The sequence below is a fragment of the Bubalus bubalis genome, chromosome 3, assembly GCF_019923935.1.
Source record: "Bubalus bubalis isolate 160015118507 breed Murrah chromosome 3, NDDB_SH_1, whole genome shotgun sequence".
NCBI lineage: Eukaryota > Metazoa > Chordata > Mammalia > Artiodactyla > Bovidae > Bubalus > Bubalus bubalis.
In genome coordinates this window covers 137,756,127-137,774,565 of record NC_059159.1, presented here as the reverse complement: position 1 = coordinate 137,774,565, position 18,439 = coordinate 137,756,127, and the positions used below count along the sequence as shown (strand labels likewise).

Here is an 18,439-nt window from a genome sequence, read left to right as displayed (position 1 = left end):
CTATTTGTAAAGCCTCCTCAGACAGCCATTTTGCTTTTTTGCATGTCTTTTTCTTGGGGATGGTCTTGATTCCTGTCTCCTATACAATGTCACGAACCTCCGTCCATACTTCATCAAGCATTCTATCAGATCTAGTCTCTTAAATCTATTTCTCACTTCCACTGTATAATCCTAAGGGCTTTGATTTCCTTCATACCTGAATGGTCTAGTGGTTTTCTCCACTTTCTTCAATTTCAGTCTGAATTTGGCAATAAGGAGTTCATGATCTGAGCCACAGTCAGCTCCCGGTCTTGTTTTTGCTGACTGTATAGAGCTTCTCCATCTTTGGCTGCAAAGAATATAATCAATCTGATTTCGGTGTCGACCATCTGCTGATGTCCAGATTTTCTAATTACTGTATCTTTATAATAAGTCAAGTTTTGATACCTGGTAAATGATCTTTGTTCTTCATGATTGTCTCCACTGTTCTTGGTTCTTTACATTTCTATATACATTTTAGACCCAGGTTGTCAATTTTCAGACACACACAAAAGATTATCACTGATATTTAGATTGATATTTTCTTGAAATCATAGATCAAGTCAGGAGAAAAATGACATCTTTATAATATTGATAATACATGAAAATGGTATATTCCTCATTTATTTGTTTTCTCTTAATTTCTCTGAATAACATTTTATAAATTATGCATGAAGCTCTTGCACACCTTTTGTTAGATTTATTCCTGGCTGTTTGATTATTTTTGATGATTTTTTTAAATTGTATTATTTTTATTTTCATTAGGAAATAAAATGGAATTTGTTGCTAATGCATAAAATTCTATTGATTTTTATATATACTATATATCTATATGCCCACTCCAGTGTTCTTGCCTGGAGAATCCCAGGGATGGTGGAGCCTGGTGGGCTGCCGTCTATGGGGTTGCACAGAGTCGGACACAACTGAAGTGACTTAGCATAGCATAGCATATATCTATATATGGATGCATCTATATATATATGATAGATAAGTATACTTCTATCTGGTAACCTTGCTAAATTCACTTATTTTCAACATATAAATCATCTTTGAATTATAGCTACTTTATTTCCACCTATCCAGTCCTTACTTTCTTCCTTCTTTTTCGTGCCTTATTACATGGACAATATTGAATATAAAGAATGATAGCAAGCATACCTGTCTCACTCCTTATCTCAGGGAAAAGCTTTCAACATTTCTTCTTTATATAGGTTTACTTAGCAGTAGTCTGTATCAGATTTCTTTTATTCCTTGTTTAAGAAAACTTTTTATCTCTTGAATGGATGTTTAATTTTACCAAATTCTTTGACATTTGTTACTTTTTATTTGTTACTTTTTATTTTTATTAATTAATATAATTAATAATTGTATAATTCTTCTTTCTTATACTATTAGAAAGAATAAGAAAGAAATTGTAGTGATTGCTTTTTCAATCCTAAACTTCCCTTGAATTCCTGAAATAAAGCCAACTCAGTCATAGTGTGTTATTGTTTTTATTATTTATGGATTTGGTTTGATAATATTTTGTTTAGGCTTGTAAAATCTATGTTCACAAATGAGATTAGCCTGTAATTTCTCTTTCTCACACTATCCTAATCAGGCTTTGTTTGGGTTCTTATAGCTGGAAGCTAAGCTAGAGGCACTGGCAATTCCAGATTCAGTTCAGTTCAGTTCAGTCGCTCAGTCGTGTCCATCTGTTTGTGACCCCATGGACTACAGCACGCCAGGCCTCCCTGTCCATCACCAACTCCCCGAGTTCACTCAAACTCATGTCCATTGAGTCGGTGATGCCATCCAACCATTAATTCCAGATTACCGTAGTTCAGTCAGGGACATAGAGGATTCAGTCCCTGTAAAGGCTTGTCTGATTCCAGTTATTGCCATGGGCCTCTCAGGGTCCCAAACAAAAGTCCATGGTGTTTACTGGAGCCCTTCCTATCAGGCCCACACAGATGCACACAGACATTTATAGTAACTTTATTCATAAATCTAATTCTTCTTTCCTCTATTCTATGAATCCATTAAAGTTTCTGCTCAGCTTTTTAGCCTCTTTGCTTTTGTCATTGACAGTAGCCTTTCTGCTGCTGCTGCTGCTGCTGCTGCTTAGTTGCTCGGGCATGTCTGATTTTCTGTGGTCCCATGGACTATAGCCCACCAGGCTCCTCTGCCCATGGAATATTCCATGCAAGAATACTGGTGTGAGTTGCCATTTCCTCCTCCAGTGGGCCACATTATGTCAGAACTCTTTACTGTAACCTGTCCATCTTGGATGGCCCTGCACAGCATAGCTTATAGCTTCAGTGAGTTATGCAAGCCCCTTCACCATGACAAGGCTGTGATCCACAAAGGCAAGAATTACTATATGACCCAACATTTCTGTTCATAGCAGCATTACTCATAATAGCCAAAAGGCAGAAACAATCCAGATATCCATCAGCTAAGGAATGGATAAACAAAATGTTGTATATCCGTAAAATAGAATGTCTTCAGCTATAAAAATGAAGTACTGATACATTCTACAACAGGAGCAAGCCTTGAAAACACTGCTAGGTGAAAGAGGCCAGACACAAAAGGCCACATGTTGTATGACTCCATTAAATGTTCAGAATAGGAAATTCCATAGATATAGAAAGCAGATGAGTGCTTGACAGGGACTGGGGAGGTGAGTGAATGGGGATCGACTGCTTAATGAGTATAGAGCTTATTTTTGAAATGATTAAATTTATCTCAATTTTTTTAAATTGGGGTTCTGTTAGATAAGAAATGGGAGAATCACTGGCTGGCAGCCAATTTCCTATTTTTATAAAGAGGAGAAAGCTTATTGGTCTGAAAAAGGCTTTCTCTTTAATTTTTGAAACTTTTTTTGCTTAATATAGAATTTTAGGTTAACCTTTTTTTTCCCTTCCAGCACTTTGAAAGTGTCACTCCACTGTCTTCCTTCTTATACAGTTTTTTATGAAAAGTCTGCTATATTTGTAATCTCCTCTTCTTTATGTAATGTTTCTTTTTTTCTCAAGCTGCCTTCAAGATCTTCCCTTTTTCTTTAGTTTTCAGCAGTTCAAGTATGATATGTCTAGCTGTATTTTAGTTGTTTATTCTGTTTAATATTCTCTAATCTTCTTGTATTTGTGGTTTTATATGTCATTAATTTGAAAATCATTTCTTGGCCATTATTTCTTCAAATATTTCTTCTGTCCCATTTCCTCTGTCTCCCTCTCCCCTTCTCCCCTCCTCACTTTCTGTCTCTTTTGCTTTCTCTTCCTCTCACTTTCTCTCTCTCTCTTCTCCTCCCTCCCTTCCTCTCTCTCCTGTGATGCCAGTTGCACATATATCAGACTCTTTGGTATTGTCCCACAGCTCTAGGATGCTCTGTTCTGTTGGGGGTTTCTTTTTCCACTTTTTTCTTTGCATTTTAATTTGGATAGTTCTACTGAATTATCTTCAGGTTCACCGATCCTTTCCTTCTCTGTGTCAAAACTACTGAAGCCAGACAAAAGAAATCTTTGTGTTACCATGTTTTCTGTTTCTAGTATTTCCAGTTGATTCTTTAGTCCTAGAGTTCTCATCTCTCTGCTGAAATTGACCCACCTAATTTTAAAGGCTTTCCACTTTTTCTACTAGGTCCTTTAACTTTATTAATCATAGTTCCTTTAATTTCCTTGTCTGATAAATCCAGTATCTGTATCATATCTAGTCTAGTTCTATTAATTGCTTTGTCTCTTAATAGTGTGTGAGTTTTTTTTCTTCCTTCTTTGTATGCCTTGTAATAATTTTTGTTGAAAGCTGGGCATCTATTGCAAGGCAATAAAGACTGAGGTAAATAGTTTTTATTCCTGGAAATGGACACACCTTTCCTTCTACTAGGACTTTAGTGTAAGAGATTGAGTCAGTGTACTCAAGAGCTGACTTGCTTTGGGGTTTTGTTTGTGCTATAGATACTGTCAGTGTATTGCAAGTTTCAGATTTATCTAACATTACCTGTGTTTATTGTTGAGGCTGGTCGTCCACAGATTTTATCAATGTCTGCCCCACCCTCAAGCTTCACATCTTCCTGATGCTATTTTAGCAGTGGATTGCTTTTACCTATTACTTGATGCTTACAAGTCTCCTTGACAGGGCAAGGGAGGTGTTCTCTCTTTTTCTGATTCAGTGTCAGTTTTAGATAAACACTGTACCCACCCTACACCCCACCAGGTCTTAGTGTTAAGGCCTTCCTTATGATCCTTCCCCACCTTCTGCTGGAAAATCTCTAATGATCTGGGTCCCCTACAGGGCAGGGATTTTCTTCCTCTTTCTCCAGCTACAGCTGGTCTTCACCAATACAAGATTTTCTGCCTGATCACAGGATTTACTGCCCTTCACCATAGGGAAGACAAGGGAGAAGGATCTGGGTAGGGCTTGATGCCTTTCCCTGCAGTGGCTGTTCTTCCTTTCCTACAGACCTGTACCACAAGAGAAACTTTCTCAGGATTTTCATGTTGTCCCAGTCTTTCATAAGAACACATGGTAAGGTCCTTGGAGAAGAACCTACAAGTGAGTGTGGATTTCCCATGTACTTGTGACTCCCAGAAGCATTTTGAATTCTCATACTGGCCTACATTTGGCCTTGAGCAATTCCTTAAAACCTAGAACTGAATTCTTACCAGATTGATGGTGTCCAGATATGGAGTCAGTCTCAAATAAGCAAGTGTACCTGTGCTATATCTCCTTGGAGGCACCTGGCTTTCCTAAGATTAAGATTAATTAGATTGCTCTGAAACATCAGCTCTCCAACAAATTCCAAAAAATTGTGGATTTACAGATTGTCTTGTGATTTTTTTTTTTGGTTGTTGTTGTAATAGTGGAAGCAGTGCTATCTCCAGCTTCCCTCTGTCCTAAGCAGAATCCAAAAGCCCCTTAGAAACTGTTTTGTAGTTAAATCTGTTACATGTATTAGAATGCAATTTGTAACTAATACAAGTACCAACTAGCAACATTACTCAAATATAAATTCTAAATGGAGCAAAGGTGTAAGCATCAAGAAATAAAACTGAGTACCTGAAGAATTGGGGAGAACTTAAACCTTCCTAAGTTTTCTTTTTTTTAATTAAATTTATTTATTTTAATTGGAGGATAATCACTTTACAATACTGTGATGGTTTCTGCCATACATCAGTATGAATCAGTCATAGGTATATATGTGTCCCATCCCTCCTGAACCCCCCGCCACCTCCCTTCCCATCATATCCCTCCAGGTTGTCACAGAGCACTGGCTTTGGGTGCCCTGCTTCTAAGTTTTCTTAAAACACAGAAGCCATAAAACAAAATATTAATAATAAGGCTAATAAATTTTACTACATACAATGCAGATTTTCTGCATGGCAAAAAAAAAGATTATCATTAATATCAAATAACAAAAATATTTGCAGAGGGCTTCCCTGTTAACTCAGTGGTAAAGAATCCACTTGGTAATCCAGGAGACATGGGTTTAATCCCTGATCCAGAAAGATCTCATGTGCCACGGAGCAGCTAAGTCCATGTGCCATAACTACTGAGCCTGGGCTCTAGAGTCCGGGAGCCACAGCTGTTGAGCCCACGTACCACAGCTAAGAAGCCCACATGCCCTAGAGCCCATGCTCTGCAACGAGAAGCCACCACAATGAGAAGCCTGCACACTGCAGCTAGAGAGTAGCCCCTGCTTGCCATAATTAGACAAAACCCATGCAGCAACAAAGACCCAGCACAGCCAAAAATACATAACTAATAAAATTCTAAAAATACATATTTGCAGAGGGCAGAGATCAAAATGGCAGAAGAGAAGGAAATGGAGCTCACCTCCTCCCACAAATACATCAAAGATACAACTACATTTGGAACAAGTCACAGAATACCTACTGGACACTGGCTAAAGATCTCATACAACCAAAGCTACAAGAAATATCACTACATTACCAGGTAGGACAAGATGGAAATAAAGAATTGGTACGAGACCTGAACCCCTGGGAAGGAGCTAAAAAAGGGGGAAGGTTCCCTCACTCTGGGAACCCCTGTCACTGGCTGGGGGATCAGTCAGGACAAACAGGGAACTTCAAAGACTCAGGGGAGAGAGCAGCAGCTGACCTTCTGCAGGTGGAACACAGAGAAAACCGCAAAGACAGTCCCAGCCACCTTGCTGTACTCTCCAGTTGGAAACATGCCTTGGTGGTATGCATGGGGCCTAAGTGCTGAAACATGGGCTTCAGCAGACAGACCTGGGGAGAGGACTGGGATTGGCTGTGCAGAAACAGCCCAAAGGGGCTAGAGCATGGTCTGGGCCACAACCAGGGATTTGCACAGAATGGAGCCAGATCCTCCATAGCAGCCTTATTGTTAACACACATGCAAAGAGAGGGGGAAAGCCCCCACCATAGAAGCCTCCTTCTCCACGTGTTCACACTGGGTAAGGGCCCGCCTCTAGGAGCTGTGGGAGCACACAAGCACCAGCAGGCTTCTCATACATGAAGTTGGGGCTGAAATCTGAGCCAGTTCCCTGTGACTGTGTGATTTTGGCAGATTTGTACCACTGGTGGCTTTGTAAGTGCAGGGGCTGCAAGACATCCAAGCAGATTACTGGTGCTCCCAAGGCTGGAGGGGGTCCAGCATTAGCAGTGGCAGGCTTTGTGGGTACACACACACACAACTGGGGCTGCAGTCTAGGCTGATTCCTATAGCTCATAGGATGGGTACAGGTGTACAACTACAGTGGATCCAGCAGCTGGATGTAAGTGTATCAGCGGCTTTGTGGGCACAGTACCTGAGGGACATCCAGGCAGATTCCCACAGCTGAGACGAGGCCAAGGACAGTGTACTTTGTGAGCTCACACAACAAGTGACAGGCAACACCACAAAGTGCACTTTCTAGTGGACAGCTCCTGCAAAGGAATACTTAGTAGCTCCTCTCCCAGCAGGAGCACTCCGTTCCCACCTACCTCATACTGCAGCTTAGAACCAAATCTGGGGGCTTCTACCCCAACAACTGGGGAACAGACTCCGCCCCTGACAGGGATGTGACAACCACAGAGCAAAGAGGAGGCCCTATTCAACACACAGTGCAGCTGTAGTCATTGCAATATTAATCACACCCCCTGTCAAGAGAATAACAGCCAGCACACACTGAGAAAAGCTGTGGAGGGTATCCATACTATAAACAGCCCTCACGTCAAAAACATTAGACTCATGCAGGCTACCAGGGAGGGTCCCACATAAAAACAGCTCTTCAAGACCACAGTAGATAACTTTCTCCTAAATTCCTAGATGGCAAAGAATCTGCCCACAATGTCAGAGACCGGGGTTTGATCCCTGGGTCAGGAAGATCCCCCAGAGAAGGGAGTGGCAACCCACTCCAGTATTCTTGCCTGGAGAATCCTATGGACAGAGACGCCTGGCAGACTACAGTCCATGAAGTTGCAAAGAGTTGGACATGACTGAGCAACTAAGCACACACAGAGAGAAATATAAGTAAAATGAAGAAGTGGAGGAACCGCTCCCAATAAAAGGATAATTCCCAGGAAAGAACAATATAACAATCCTTTCCAGTCTATTAGACTGCAAATTCAAAAAGGAGGTAATAAAAATACCGAAGGAATTAAGAAAGGCTATCAATTAAAAAAGCAGATGACTATAACAAGGAATTAGAATTATAAATAGGAGCAGATCAAAATTAGACTCACCTGCCAAGATGAAAACTGAGCTAATGGCAATAAACAGCAAACCAAATAGTGCAGAAGAATGAATAAATGATCTGGAACATACAGTAATAGAAATTACCCAATTAGAACAGCAAATAGACAAAAGTTTTCAATGAAAGCAATATATGAGACCTAAGGGATAATATAAAAGCAAGCCAATCTACACATTATAGGGATCCCAGAAAGGGAAAAAAAGAGAAAAAGCGATTGAAAATATATCTGAAGAAATTATGGCTGAAAATTTTCCAAACCTAAAGAAGAAAATGGATGTCCAGGTACAGGAAGCACTGCTGCTGCTGCTGCTGCTGCTGCTGCTAAGTCACTTCAGTCATGTCCGATTCTGGGCAACCCCATAGACGGAAGCCCACCAGGCTCCCCCATCCCTGGGATTCTCCAGGCAAGAACACTGGAGTGGGTTGCCATTTCCTTCTCCAATGCATGAAAGTGAGAAGTGAAAGTGAAGTCGCTCAGTCGTGTCTGACTCTTAGCAACCTCATGGACTGCAGCCCACCAGGCTCCTCCATCCATGGGGTTTTCCAGGCAAGAGTACTGGAGTGGGGTACCATTGCCTTCTCCAACAGGAAGCACAGAGGAACCCAAAGAAGATGAGCCCAAACAGACCTACACCAAGATGTATTATAATAAAAATGGCAAAAGTTAAAGAGAGGATTCTAAAGGCAGCAAGAGAAAAGCATATTAAAAGCAAAACATTAATCACAAGGGAACTTATGAGTCTATCAACTGATTTCTTTACAGAAATGTTGCAGGCCAAAGGGAGTGACAAGATATATTCAAATTCCTGAAAGGTAAAAGCCTACAACCTAGGGTATTCTACCCAGCAAGGTTATAATTTAGAACAGAAGGAGAGAGAAAGAATTTCTCAGACAGAAACTAAAAGAATACAGCAATACTACACATATCCTAAAAGAAATATTAAAAGATCTTCTTTAAATAGAAAAGAAAAATGTACAGGAAAAAGAAAATCACAACAAGAAAATGAATCACTTAAAAGAAGATGTGGTACATATATACACTGGAATACTATTTAGCCATTAAAAAGAATAAAATAATACTATTGGTTGCAACATGGATAGAGCTAGAGATTATCATGTTAAGTGAGATAAGAGAGAAAGACAAATACAATATGATATCACTCATGTGGGGCCTTCCCTGGTGGTACTAGTGGTAAAGAACGTGCCTGCCAATGCTGGAGACATACGAGATGCAGGTTCTATCCTTGGGTTGAGAAGATCCCCTGGAGGAAGGCATGGCAATCCACTATAGTATTCTTGCCTGGAGAATCCCATGGACAGAGGAACCTGGCGGGCTACAGTCCATAGATCACACAGAGTCAGACACAACTGAAGTGACTTAGCAGGCATGCACCACTCATGTGGAGTCTAATTTTTAATGTTATAAATTAACTTATTTTTTAAAAAAAGAAACAGACTCACAGATTTCGAAAACAAGCTCATAATTACCAAAAGGGAAACATGGGGTGGGGGGGAATAAAAAAGAACTTGTGGTTAACATATATACACTACAATACATAAAACAGATAATCAAAAAAGACCCACTGTATAGCACAGGGAATTCTACTCAATATTCTGTGATAACCCATGTGGAAAAACCATATTCAGATGTGGATAACCCATCTGAAAAAGAATGAATATATGTGTAACTGATTCAGTATGCTATATACCTGAAACTAAAACAACATTGTAAAGCAACTATACTCCAATATAATTAATAAAACAAAAAGTAAATCACTTAAGCCACTGCACAGATTTTTTAAAATAAAAAAAAATTGTGAGTGATTATAACCATAATGAACAACAAAAGGATAAACATGAAGTTTTAAAAGAAGACATCAAAATCATAAAATGTTGGGTGGGGACATAAAAAAATGTAGTTTTTTTTAAGAATGTGTTTGAGCTTATATAACTACCACTAAAGCAAGTAGATATAGTAATGTGTTAACACACTTGAAAAGCAAAGTGAAAGTGAAAGTGAAGTCGCTCAGTCGTGTCCGACTCTTTGAGACCCCATGGACTGTAGCCTATCAGGCTCCTCCATCCATGGGATTTTCCAGGCAAGACTGGAGTGGATTGCCATTTCCTTCCCCAAGGGATCTTCCCGACCTAGGAATCGATCCCAGGTCTCCCTCATTGCAGGCAGGCGTTTTACCATCTGAGCCACCAGGGAAGCTCCTTGAAAAGCAGGGTAATCACAAATCAAAAATGTACAATAGATTCACAAAAACCAAAAAGAGAACACAGATCAGATCAGTCGCTCAGTCGTGTCCAACTCTTTGCGACCCCATGAACTGCAGCACGCCAGGCCTCCCTGTCCATCACCAACTCCTGGAGTTCACTGAGACTCACGTCCATCGAGTCAGTGATGCCATCCAGCCATCTCATCCTCTGTCATCCCCTTCTCCTCTTGCCCCCAATCCCTCCCAGCATCAGAGTCTTTTCCAATGAGTCAACTCTTCACATGAGGTGGCCAAAGTACTGGAGTTTCAGCTTTAGCATCATTCCTTCCAAAGAAATCCCAGGGCTGATCTCCTTCAGACTGGACTGGTTGGATCTCCTTGCAGTCCAAGGGACTCTCAAGAGTCTTCTCCAATACCACAGTTCAAAAGCATCAATTCTTTGGCACTCAGCTTTCTTCACAGTCCAACTCTCACATCCATACATGACCACAGGAAAAACCATGGCCTTGACTAGACAAACCTTTGTTGGCAAAGTAATGTCTCTGCTTTTGAATATGCTATCTAGGTGGGTCATAACTTTCCTTCCAAGGAGTAAGCGTCTTTTAATTTCATGGCTGCAGTCACCATCTGCAGTGATTTTGGAGCCCAGAAAAATAAAGTCTGACACTGTTTCCACTGTTTCCCCATCTATTTCCCATGAAGTGATGGGACCGGATGCCATGATCTTCGTTTTCTGAATGTTGAGCTTTAAGCCAACTTTTTCACTCTCCACTTTCACTTTCATTAAGAGGCTTTTTAGCTCCTCTTCACTTTCTGCCATAAGGGTGGTGTCATCTGCATATGTGAGGTTATTGATATTTCTCCCAGCAATCTTGATTCCAGCTTGTGCTTCTTCCAGTCCAGCGTTTCTCATGATGTACTCTGCATATAAGTTAAATAAGCAGGGTGACAATATACAGCCTTGATGTACTCCTTTTCCTATTTGGAACCAGTCTGTTGTTCCATGTCCAGTTCTAACTGTTGCTTCCTGACCTGCATATAAATTTCTCAAGAGGCAGATCAGGTGGTCTGGTATTCCCATCTCTTGAAGAATTTTCCACAGTTGATTGTGATCCACACAGTCAAAGGCTTTGGCATAGTCAATAAAGCAGAAATAGATGCTTTTCTGGAGCTCTCTTGCTTTTTCCATGATCCAGCGGATGTTGGCAATTTGGTCTCTGGTTCCTCTGCCTTTTCTAAAACCAGCTTGAACATCTGGAAATTCACAGTTCACATATTGCTGAAGCCTGGCTTGGAGAACTTTAAGCATTACTTTACTAGCGTGTGAGATGAGTGCAATTGTGCGGTAGTTTGAGCATTCTTTGGCATTGCCTTTCTTTGGGATTGGAATAAAAACTGACCTTTTTGCAGCCCTGTGGCCACTGCTGAGTCTTCCAAATTTGCTGGCATATTGAGTGCAGCACTTTCACAGCATCATCTTTCAGGATTTGGAATAGCTCAACTGGAATTCCATCACCTCCACTAGCTTTGTTCGTAGTGATGCTTTCTAAGGCCCACTTGACTTCACATTCCAGGATGTCTGGCTCTAAATCAGTGATCACACCATCGTGATTATCTGGGTCATGAAAATCTTTTTTGTACAGTTCTGTGTATTCTTGCCATCTCTTCTTAATATCTTCTGCTTCTGTTAGGTCCATACCATTTCTGTCCTTTATCGAGCCCATCTTTGCTTGAAATGTTCCTTCCATCAAACCCTAAAAGCAAAAAAAGAACAAAGAAGAAATGCAAAATCAACTGGAAAACAAGGTTTAAAATGACAATAAATGCATGTCTGTCAATAATCACCTTATATGTCAATGGACTAACTGCTCCAATCAAAAGACATAGAATGGCAAGTTGGATAACAAAAGCTTACAATATGCTGCCTTCAAGAGATCCACTGTAGGGTGAAGAACACACACAGACTGAAGGTAAGGAGGTGGAAAAAGATACTTCATGTAAATGGAAATAACAGTAAAGTGGGGACAGCAATACTCATATCAGACAAAACAGACTTTAAAACAAAGGCCATAAAGAAAAATACTATATAATGATAAAAAAAATCAGTACAAGAAAAGGATATTACACTTGCTAACATATATGCATTCAATATAGGAGCACCTAAATACATAAAAGAAACACAGACATAAGGGAGGAATTGACAGGAATACAATACAATAATAGTAGGAGACTTTTAACACCCCACCAACATCGGTGGACAAATCTTTCAGACAGAAAATCAGTAAGGTAACATATTCTAAATGACACAATAGAACAGTTAGACTTAATTGATATTTTTAGGATATTGAATTTTTAAAAACCTCCAGAATACATGTTCTTTTCAGTTGCACATGGAATGTTCTCTAGGATTGGCAACAAGCCTCAAGAAATTTAAGACTAAATTTAATCATTTCAAGCATCTTTTCTGACCTCAACAGACAACTCAGTTTAACCTCTGTACTAAGGATTATATAGCAATGTATCCTGCTTGAGGACAGTTTCTCCTTCTTGAAAGCCTTCTGACTAATCCTGTTATTTTAGAATGTATATTATGGGAGTGGGTCTGGTAAAATCTTTCTCTTGTTAGTTCTAATCCTGTCATCTTAAAATATAAATTGTAGGAGTGGGTCTAATAAGCTCTTTCAACCTTGAGACATTCTTTTGATTTATTGTAAATCAACAGCATGAAACTAGAAATCAACCACAGAAAAAGAAATGAGAAAAAAATGATTACACGGAGCCTAAACAATATCCAACTAAAAACCCAATGGGTCAATGAGGAAATCAAAGAGGAAATTAAAAAATACTTTGAGACAAATGACAATGAAAATACAACCATACAATATCTACAGCAAAAGCAGTCCAAAAGAGGGAATATAGAGCAATTCAGAGAAATATAGACCTTCCTCAAAAAACAAGAAATTTTCCAAAAAACCTAACCTACCACCTAAAAGAATTAGAAAACGAACAATCAAAATCTCAAATTAGCTGCTGCTGCTGCTAAGTCCCTCAGTCGTGTCCGACTCTTTGTGACCCACTGGACTACAGCCCACCAGGTTACTCTGTCCATGGGATTCTCCAGACAAGAATACTGGAGTGGGTTGCCATGCCTTCCTCCAGAGGATCTTCCCAACCAACAGGTCAAACTTGCATCTCAACATCTCCTGCATTGGAGGTGGGTTCTTTGCCATTAGTTCCACCTGGGAAGTTTGTGAGATCTTATTCCCTGACCAGGGATTGAACCCATGCCCCTTGCAGTGGAAGCAGAGTCTTAACCACTGGACTGCCAGTGAAGTCCTCTAAAGTTAGCAGAAGGAAGTATTTGAAATAATAAAGATCATGAGAAAGTCAATTCCTAGGCAGGTTGATAAGAAGTCCAGGGTCCCCAAGGAAGAGAGAGGGGTCTGGGGTTCTCAAGGAGGAGGAAAGGACATACTTTTTTTTTTCTCTCTCTCTCTACATTCCTTAGTCTAGTCACATAAAACATTTTTTTCTTTAAGCCAGGAACTGATGACTATACAACAAACAACTCAGTTTAACCTCTGTACTGAGGATTATATAACAATGTATCCTGCTTGAGGACAGTTTCTCCTTCTTGAAAGCCTTCTGACTAATCCTGTTATTTTAGAATGTATATTATAGGAGTGGGTCTGGTAAAATCTTTCTATTGTTAGTTCTAATCCTGTCATCTTAAAATGTAAATTGTGGGAGTGGGTCTAATAATATCTTTCAACCTTGAGACATTCTTTTGACTTATTGTAATAACCAATTTAAAAAGTATATAATTCCCTTTGCTAAGACTAGCCAGGGGACACTCTCTGTACCCTTCTGATGTCTATGTCAGAAGCTTTCTCTGTCCCTTTTCATACTTTAATAAAACTCTGCTACACAAAAGCTCTTGAGTGATCAAGCCTGGTCTGTGGTCCCAAAGCTAAATCTTCTTCAGAGATCAAGAATCCAACACCGTTCACCATACCCTATCAATCAGAGAGGAAATAGAGATGTTTAAAACAAGAAAAAAATCAATAAAATCAAAAGCTGGTTCTTTTTTATTTATTTGTTTTTGAAGGATAATTGCTTTACATAATTTTGTTCTTTTCCATCAAACCTCAACATGAATCAGCCATGAAAAGTGAAGTTGCTCAGTCGTGTCCGACTCTTGCGACCCCATGTACTGTAGCCTACCAGGATCCTCTGTCCATGGGATTTTCCAGGCAAGAATACTGGAGTGGGTTGCCATTTCCTTCTCCAGGGGATCTTACCAACCCAGGGATTGAGCCCAGGTCTCTGCATTGCGGGTAGATACTTACCATCTGAGCCACCAGGGAATGAATCAGCCATAGGTATACATATATCCCCTCCCTTTTAGAACTCCCTCCCATCTCCCTTTCCATCCCACCCCTCTAGGTTGATACAGAGCCCCTGTTTGAGTTTCCTTAGCCATACAGCAAATTCCCGTCGGCTATCTATTTTACATATAGTAATGTAAGTTTCCATGTTAACTCTTTCCTTACCTCTCACCCTCTCCTCCCTTCTCCCCATAGCCACAAGTCTATTCTCTATGTCTGTTTCTCCATTGCTGCCCTGTAAGTAAATTCTTCCGTATTACTTTTCTAGATTCCATATATATGCGTCAGAATGTGATATTTATCTTTCTCTTCTAACTTCACTCTGTATAATAGGTTCTAGGTTCATCCACCTCATTAGAACTGACTCAAATTCGTTCCTTTTTATGGCTGAGTAATATTCCATTGTGTATTTGTACCAAAACTTCTTCATCCATTCATCTGTCAGTGGACATCTAGGTTGCTTCTATGTTCTAGCTGTTGTAACTGGTGCTGCAATGAACAATATGTCTTTTTCAATTTTGGTCTCCTCAGGGTATATGCCTAGGAATGGGATTGCTGTGTCATATGGTGGTTTTATTCCTAGTTTTTTAAGGAATCTCCATACCGTCTCCCATAATGGCTGTATCAATTTACATTCCCACCAACAGTGCAAGTTCAGTTCAGTCATTCAGTTGTTTCCAACGCTTTGTGACTGCATGAACCACAGCACTCCAAGCCTCCCTGTCCATCACCAATTCCCAGAGTCCACCCAAACCCATGTCCATTATGTCTGTGATGCCATCAAACCATCTCATCCTCTGTCGTCCCCTTCTCCTTCTGCCCTCAATCTTTCCCAGCATCAGGATCTTTTCAAATGAGTCAGCTCCCCACATAGGTGGCCAAACTTTTGGAGTTTCAGCATCAACATCAGTCCCTCCAGTGAATACCCAGGACTGATCTCCTTTAGGATGGACTGGTTGGATCTCCTTGCAGTCCAAGGGACTCTCAGGAGTCTTCTCCAACACCACAGTTCAAAAGCATCAGTTCTTCGGTGCTCAGCTTTCTTCATAGTCCAACTCTCACATCCATACATGACTACTGGAAAAACCATAGCCTTGACTAGACGGACCTTTGTTGGCAAAGTAATGTCTCTGCTTTTGAATATGCTATCTAGGTTGGTCATAACTTTCCTTCCAAAAGAGTGTAAGAGCATTCCCTTTTCTCCACACCCTCTCCAGTATTTATTGTTTGTAGACTTTTTGATGGTGGCCGTTCTGACCCATGTGAGGTGTTATCTCATTGTAGTTTTGATTTGCATTTCTCACCTCATGCGGAGAGTTGACTCATTGGAAAAGACTCTGATGCTGGGAGGGATTGGGGGCAAGAGGAGAAGGGGACGACAGAGGATGAGATGGCTGGATGGCATCACCGACTCGATGGACGTGAGTCTCAGTGAACTCCAGGAGTTGGTGATGGAGTGGCCTGGCATGCTGCAATTCTTGGGGTCGCAAAGAGTCGGACACGACTGAGTGACTAATCTGATCTGATCTGAATAATGAGCGATGTTGAGCATCTTTTCATGTGTTTGTTAGCCATCTGTATGTCTTCTTTGAAGAAATGTCTGTTTAGGTCTTTTTCCCACTTTTTGATTGGGTTGTTTGTTTCTCTGGTATTGATTTGTATGAGCTGCTTGTATATTTTGGAAATTAGTCCATTTCTTTACACTAACAATGAAATATCAGTATGGGAAATTTTTTTAAATAGCCTTTTTAAAATTGTATCAGGGAGTTCTGGTGGTCTAATGGTTAGGATTACAGGTTTTCACTGCCATGGCCTGGGTTCAATCCTTAGTCAAGGATCCCACAAGCCACCAAATTAATTAATTAAAATAAAATGTCAAAAAATAAAATACTTGACCAAAGAATAAACTTGACCAAGGAGGTGAAAGACTTATATGCTGAGAACTATAAAACATTGATAAAAGAAACTGAAAGTGACTCAAAGAAATAGAAAGCTATCTCATGCTCTTGGATTGGGAGAATTAATATTGTTTAAATGGCCATACTACCCAAAGCAATCTACAGATTTAATGTGATCCTTATCAAATTACCCATTACATTTTATACAGAACTAGAACAACTAATTCTAAAACTTTTATGGAACCACAGAAGACCCAGAATTCCAAAGCAATCCTAAGGAAAAAGAACAAAGCTGAAGGCATAACACTGCTAGACTTCAGACAATCTTAAAAAGCTACAGTAATCAGAATAGCATGGTATTGGGCAAAAAAACAGACATATGGGTCAATGGAATATAAGAGAGTCCAGAAATAAACCCACACACCTGTGGTCAATTAATCTTTGTCAAAAGAGGCAAGAATATACAACAGAGTAAAGACAGTCTCTTCAGCAGGTGTTACTGGGAAAACTAGATAGCTGTGTGTAAATCAGTGAAGTTACAGCACTTCCTCACACCTTATGCAAAAATAAATTCAAAATCGCTTAGTTGTATAAGACATGACACCATAAAACTTCCAGAAGAGAACATAGGCAAAACATTCTCTGACATAAATTGCAGCATGTTTTCTTAGGTCAGTCTTCCTAGGCAAAAGAAATAAAAGCAAAAGTAAACAAATGTAAAACAAATGATCTATTCAAACTTAGAAACTTTTGCACAGCAAGGAAATCATTGCTGATGTTCAGATGCTAAGTTGTGTCTAACTGTGACCCCATGAACTGCAGCATGCCAAACTTCCCTGTCCATCACCAACTCCCAGAGCTTGCTTAAACTCATGGCCATTGAGTCAGTGATGCGATCCAACCATCTCATCTCTGTCACCCTCTTCTCCTCTTGCCCTCAATCTTTCCCAGCATCAAGGTCTTTTCCAGTGAGTCGACACTTCGCATCAGATGGCCAAAGTATTAGAGTTTCAGCTTCAGCATCAGTCCATCCCATGAATATTTAGGATTGATTTCCTTTAGAATTAACTGGTTTGATCTCCTTGCTGTCCAAGGGACTCTCAAGAGTCTTCTCCAACACCACAGTTCACAATCATCAATCCTTCAGTGCTCAGCCTTTATGGTCCAACTCTCGCATCCATACATGACTACTGAAAAAAAACATAGATTTGACTATCTATACACACCTTTGTCAGCAAACTGATGTCTCTGCTTTTTAATACACTGTCTAGGTTTGTCATAGCTTTTCTTCCAAGTAGCAAGTGTCTTTCAATTTCATGACTGCAGTCACCATCCACAGTGATTTTGGAGCCCAAGAAAAAATGATCTGTCACTGTTTCCACATTTTCCCCATCTGTTTACCATGAAGTGATGGGACCAGATGCCAATCTTCATTTTTTGAATGCTGAGTTTTAAGACAGCTTTTCACTTTCCTCTTTCACCTTCATCAAGAGACTCTTTAGTTCCTCTTCACTTTCTGCCATTAAAGTGGTATGGCCTGCATATCTGAGGTTGATATTTCTCCCAACAATCTTGATGCCAACTTGTGAGTCTTCCAATCCAGCATTTCACACGATATACTCTACATATAAGTTAAATAAGCAAGGTGACAATGTACAGCCTTGATGTACTCCTTTCTCAATTTTGAACCAGTCCATTGGTCCATGTCCAGTTCTAACATGCTTCTTGTCCTGCATGTAGGTTTCTCAGGAGACAGGTAAGGTGGTCTGGTATTCCCATTTCTTTAAGAATTTTCCAGTTTGTTGTGATCACACAGTCAAAGGCTTTAGCATAGTCAGTGAAGCAGATTTTAGAACTGTAGAATTCCCTTTTTCTATGATCCAGAAAATGCTGGCAATTTGATTGCTGGTTCCTCTGGCTTTTCTAAATCCAGCTTGTACTGGAACTTCTCAGTTCACATACTGGTGAAGCCATTCTTGAAGGATTTTGAGCATAATCTTGCTAGCATGTACAATTGTATGGTAGTTTGAACATTCCTTGGCATTGCGTTTCTTTGGGATTGGAATGAAAACTGACCTTTTCCAGTCCTCTGGCCACTGCTGAGTTTTCCAAATTTGCTGGCATATCACATGCGACACTTTAACAGCATCATCGTTTAGGATATTAAATAGCTCAGCTGGAATTCCATCGCCTCCACTAGCTTTGTTCATAGAA

General features: G+C 40.1%; 1 long non-coding RNA gene across 1 annotated transcript in view; it reads left to right on the top strand.

Annotated features, from left to right (window-relative positions):
• Positions 1-18,439, top strand: part of LOC123332906 — a 35,669-nt gene that overhangs the window by 11,006 nt on the left and 6,224 nt on the right. The window contains exon 2 of the long non-coding RNA XR_006550072.1: positions 5,789-5,952. This is a non-coding gene — a long non-coding RNA (uncharacterized LOC123332906). The remainder of the gene's footprint in view (positions 1-5,788; positions 5,953-18,439) is intronic.